Source organism: Ursus americanus, chromosome 5 (assembly GCF_024610735.1).
Source record: "Ursus americanus isolate L20-20 chromosome 5, mUrsAme1.1.p, whole genome shotgun sequence".
NCBI classification, from domain to species: Eukaryota; Metazoa; Chordata; class Mammalia; order Carnivora; family Ursidae; genus Ursus; species Ursus americanus.
The window spans coordinates 82,838,001-82,844,335 of NC_142131.1; positions in this window are offsets into that span (position 1 = coordinate 82,838,001).

The window sequence follows — 6,335 nt, forward strand, 5'->3', positions numbered from 1 at the left end:
TTGTCACATCTCCGGAATAAATTTCACTTAAATGTGCTGAGTGATTCTTAAATCTATTCTTTTTTTTTTAAGATTTTATTTATTTATTCGTCAGAGATAGAGACAGCCAGCAAGAGAGGGAACACAAGCAGGGAGAGTGGGAGAGGAAGAAGCAGGCTCATAGCGCAGGAGCCTGATGTGGGGCTCGATCCCATAACTCCGGGATCACGCCCTGAGCCGAAGGCAGACGCTTAACCGCTGTGCCACCCAGGCGCCCCCTTTAATCTATTCTTGAATGAGTCTTGCTAATATTTTGTTGAGGCTTCTTGCCCATATGTTCATCAAAAATATTAGTCTTTGGTTTGCTGTTTCTTTTTTTCTATGGTATCTTTGGTTTTGGCATTAGGGTAGTACTGACCTATTATTATTAGTTTTTTTTTTTTAATAACAATTCAAGTTCATTGCTACTAATCAGTCTGTTCAGATTTTCTATTTCTCACTGCTTTAGTTTTAGAAGCATATATGTTTCAAGGTCATTTAGGCTAATATAGGTATTGCCACTCTGGCTTTTATTAACTTCCATTTCTGTGGTAACTATTTTCCATGCTTTCATTTTCAGTCTATGTCTTTAGGGGTGAGCTGATTCATTTGGAGTTATCACATATATGGGTATTGCATTTTTAACTGTTTTAATTTGGAACTTTTAGGCTATTTACATTTAAAATAATTATTGATAAGTTTGTACTTATTGCCATTTTGCTTTTGTTTTCTTGCTTGCTTGCTTTCCTTTCTTTTTTTCTTGCTTTCTGTCTTTTTTTTTCTTTTGTACTTCTCTGTTCTTTTCTTCTTTTACTCTCTTTTTCTCTGTGATTGGTGAGTTTCTGTAGTGTTTTGGTTGACTCTATTTCTCTTTCTTTTCTGGGAATCTACTTTCTGGGTTTTTATATAAGATTCTTATATAAAATCCTAAGTATATGGCTGTTAGTATTGATTTGATGGTAGCTTAAGTTCAAACACATTTTAAAAACTTACTTCTTTTTTCTCCCTCTTATAGGCTTTATATATATATACAGAGAGAGAGAGAGTCATATTTTATGTATTTTATTGACAATTTTCTCACGTCCAATTATGACCATTTATTTTTCACTTCCTGAAATCTCTATAATATTTCTTGTAGGGCTGGTTTAGTGGGATAAACTCCTTTATCTTTTCTTTCCTCAGAAACTACCTCAAGGGACTATGGACGCTGAGAAACAAACTGAGGATTTCAGAGGGGAAGGGAGTTGGGGATTGGGCTAGCCTGGCGATGGATATTAAGGAGGGCACACATTGCATGGTGCACTGGGTGTTATACACAATGAATCATAGAACACTACATCATAAACTAATGATGTACTATATGGTGAATAACATAACATAATTAAAAAATTTTTTAAAAAGAAAGAAACTATCTCACTTTCAATCCTAAATGATAGCTTTGCCAGGTAGAATATTGTCACATGTGGTGGGTTTCCTTTAAGCATTTTCGATACGCCATACCACTTCTTTCTGGCTTGCATAATTTCTGCTGAAAAATCAGGTAATGAACTTATATGGTCATAACTTACACTCATTCATGAAGTAAAAAGATAAAAAATATGTATGTATATATGTACACACACACACATATATATGTATATATATGCATCTGTGTGTGTGTATATATATATTTATTTAAAATATAATATATATGAACTATTTTCTTTTTGCAGTCCAGCTTCTGTGTTTTCCAATTACTCTGTCTCCCAGATCACTGATACATTGTTATATATTCAATAGTCTACTGTTGATTCCCTCTACTGTATTTCTTAAAATATTTATTATTTCTTTTAGAGAGCTAGAGAGAGTGAAGGAGAGGGGAGGGGGTATAGAGGGAGAAAAAGAAGGAGAGAATCTTTAGCAGACTGCCCACTGAGCATGGAGCCTGACATTGGGCCTTGATCTCATGATCCTGATATCATGACCTAAGCTGAAACAAAGAGTTGGACCTTTAACCAACTGAGTCACCCAGGCACCCCTCCTCTAGTGTATTTTTTATTTTATTTATTGTATTTTTCAAGTTTGATTTATTCCTTTTTTTATATTTTCTATCTCTTTATTGAAACTATCACTGAGTGCTTCTGTGCTTTTCTCCAACTCAGTAAGCATCTTGACCATCATTACTTTAAATTCTTTATCAGGCATATTGCTTATCTCCATTTCATTTAATTATTTTTCTGAGGATTTGTCTTGTTCATTTTTTTTCCTTTAAATTCAATCAGCCACCATACAACACATCATTATGTTCAGATGTAGAGTTCAGTAATTAATCAAATGCATATAACACCCAGTGCTCATCACATCACATGTTCTCCTTAATGCCCATCACCCAGTGACCCCATCCCCCCACCCACCTCCCCTCCAACAACTTCAGTTTGTTTCCTTTGGTTAAGAGTGTCTCATAATTTGTCTCCCTCTCTGATTTCATCCATTCAGTTTTCCCTCCCTTCTGCTATGATTGTCTCTGCTGTCCTTTTTCTTTTAGAGTATAGTCTTATGTCTCCTCATCTTGTTTGACTGTCTGTAAGTTTTTTATGGGAAAAACTACTTCTCCAAACTTAAAGGAGTAGTCTTGTGTATGGTCTTCTCCTATGTATACTCTGTGAGCTTGGTGCCATTTACTAGTTGGCTGGAGCTATGGATGGTGTGGCCTGGGTGTCCTGGGGATTTCCAGTCAGTGAATGTCATATCAGGACATCTAAATCTATCTTGAACATAGGTTGGTATGTCTCAGTGTTCTATGTGTTGAGGAACCCTGGCAGAACAAACAAAACTGAATTGGGTGCAAGCCATGGGTGCTCTATGCAGGGTGCACCCAGGTTGGGTCACTGGAGTTGAGGCAGTATGTGGTTTGGGAGGTGACTGAGCTCTCTGTGCATAGGGTGCCCTGGCAGGATGGCTGGGATGCAAGCTGGGGGACTCAGGGCTCTATGTACAGAGGACATCTTGACAGGAAAGTTGAAAATGATGTGAGTATAAATGGATGTCCCAGGACTCTCCACACATAGGATTCCCTGAAGGAGTGGCTGGGGCTTAGGTGGAGTTCAGGCCAGGAGGTCTTGGGGCAAACTATGCAAGGGCTCCCTGGAAGGGCAGGTAAAACTACCATAAGCATGGGTTGATGTGGACCTTGAGCTACCTGTGAAAAATATGTCCTGACAGGAAAGATGAAGCTGAATTGCATTCAAACCAGGGGTCCCAAGGTGCTCAGCACAAGGAATGCCATGGTCATCATGGTTCTAGTGGAGCCCAAGTCATTTAGTCATGCGTGTTCCAAGGGGCTTCATATAGTGGGAGTATGAGTGGAGTGGCTGAAACTGATGTAAGCCTGGGATAGGGGTTTCCAGGGTACTTCATGCAGAAATCACCCAGGGAGTTTGGCTGGATCTTAAGCAGACATGAACTGAGAGGTTCCTGATCATTCTACATTGGGAATGCCCCATTCAATGAGCTGAGCAGTTCTAGAGCACTGTAATGGGGGGTGCCCTATCAAGCTATTGTGTGGGCCTGAAGTGATCTGCAGTTCTTTGCACCTGCATCACCTTGGTGTAAAGCCTGGGGCTGTAGTGATTGCTAATCAGGTGTGTTCCAGTGTATATCACTCCATGGCCACCTTGGTAGGACAGCTGGGGCTGGTGTAGGCTATGAGCCCTGGCCTCACTGAGGCAGCAAGCCAATTAGTGCACCTGGACTAGTCTGTGATTTCAAGGTGGAGGGAGTGCATAGACTGTGTCCATCAGTCCATCCCCTAGCATCTCCCCCAGCCATTTGTTGGTTCTTGGGCTGTTTTATATGCTAGTTGCTCCTTAAAACCATTGATTTTATAAGAAAAGATTAAAAAGAGAAAAGAGGAGGACCTGGGTAAAGCAGTTAGATGAGCATTGGACTTTTGTTTTTGGCTTGGGTTATGAAGTCAGGGCTCTGAGATCACCTCTTTTCAGGCTCTTCTTTCAAAGCAGAGTTGGCATCAGACTCTCTCTCTCTCTGTCTGTCTCTGCTGCATACTCTTTGTAAAATAAATCAATAAGTCTTGGAAAAAAGAGAGAATAGAAAGAGAAAAGATAGGAAAAGAAAAAAAATGATAGGAAAAGAAAGAAAAAGGAAAGAAAGCGGAAAAAAGAAAAAAAATGTGGGTTTTTTTGCATGCCATAGTGTGACCAGGTCTGGTGTTGGCTTGTGCACCCAGCACTCACTGAAGTAGTAGGTGCCCCTGACAAAAGCATTCCCAAAGCCCCTCTGCCCTCCCTTTTAAGCATGTGCTTTTTTTGTGCCCTAGCATGACTGGGACTGGTATGAGTTTGTAGACCTGTGGCTTGCTGAGGCAGCATATGGGCAGTGGGCCATGCCTGGCCTGTGCCTTTAAGGTGGAAAGAAAACATAATCTTGTCATCCTTTAATCTCTGTGACCCACAGAGCATTATCACAGCTACTCTGTTATTTGACAGAATGCTAGTGTTGTCTCTTTTATATGCTAGTTTGTACTCTTTTAAACTGCAGCTTTTTTTTTTCTGTGCCCAAAGCAAAAAGACTCTATTCTTAGTCCATCTGTACCATCTCTTCCTTACAGCATTCACTGTCTTGGGGGTAATGTTTCCCTTTATTATCATGTGTCCATCTCTCTTGGCTTTTCTCTTTTGCAGTTCTCTCTGTCTTGTGTTGTGGGACTCCCACCACACACCTACACTTTAGCCATCCCACTCTTATGTATATACCAAGGAGAAAAAGAAAGCATGTTTACATGCAAATTTGTATAATGCAATGTTCCCTTCAGATTTACTTGTTATTGTCTAAGTTTGGATATAATGGATACAAATTTTTTGAAGGGGGAAATGATCTCAGTATTATGATGCCACATCTCTTCCCTTTTTCTCTTCCCTTTGATTTACAATAATCAGCATTCATAACCAAAAGAAAACAAAAAAAATCTTTGAAAAGCGTATGGGGATCCCTGAAAGATCCATACATTTGTGCACCTGAAACTGGATGGACTGGATGGCAGAGGATAGAGGATGCTGTGGAGCAAGAAGAGTGGTAGCAAAGTTGGAGGCAGAAGTGGTAGTGGCAGAAAAAGTGGTGCCAGTTCCAAGAGTGGGACAGCGAGATCTTTCTGGCAAAGCAAGTGGAGGGGAAAGGCGGTGAGCAGGACTCTGTCCAGCCACCTGAAGCTGGAGAGACCTGTTGCTCTTTCTTTGAAGGGAGACTGCAATGTCTGAGGAAAGGGAAATAGGAAAAGAAATCTGAAGGATAATGTCTCCTGCTATTTGTCCTGAAATTCTGAACCTTGGACTTCTGGGACCCACACCACTAATCAGGAATCCCACAAGTGGGGTGTTAGGTGTACAAGTTCCCACACTGTGCCACAAATTCCCCTTTACTTTTCTGCCAGATTTTTTAACTTAATTTAAAAAATAAGAAAAATTAGCATACAGTGTTACACTAGTTTCAGATGTACAAAAAACCCTGTTATTTTGTTTGTCTCTCTCTTTCTTTTTCTTTCCCTGCCCGCTTTAAATAATGATAATAATAATAAGAATGATAATGATAAAAACAATAACAACAAGAAAAATAATGATAATGATGATAATAATACTGCTTTTGCTCCCAACTTCAGTAGTAAGTCATCTCTGTAAAAAGAAATAAAAATTGTGTGCCACCTTGTGGAAGGCTCATAATTACTTACATGTGGCCTGTTAGAATCAAAGTAAAGACAGACTTGCCTAAATAATGAAGACATTTGTTATTTTAAATGCAAAAACAGGGGCGCCTGGGTGGCTCAGTCGTTAAGCCTCTGCCTTCGGCTCAGGGCGTGATCCCAGAGTCCTGGGATCGAGCCCCATATCAGGGTCCTCCTCTGGGAGCCTGCTTCTTCCTCTCCCACTCCCCCTGCCTGTGTTCTGTCTCTCCCTGGCTGTGTCTCTCTTTGTCAAATAAATAAATAAAATCTTTAAAAATAAATAAATAAATAAATGCAAAAACAGATGAACTTTTTACCAAAGACCACAAAAATTCATGGTAATATTTCACACTCAAAAAAATGGGTTTTCCAGCAACTGAACTCAAAGTTATAGAGTACTGCAATCTAAATCATAAATTTGAAATGGCTATTATGAAAAAGTTCCACCAGGTACATGAAAACTCAGGAAGACACTATGATGACCTCAGGAATAAAATTGATAAATGGAAGGAATACTTCACCAAAGAATTTGAAACTGTAGAGCTGAAAAACTCAATAAATAAAATGAAAAACGCAATAGAAAGCACTGGAAATAGAGCAGAGC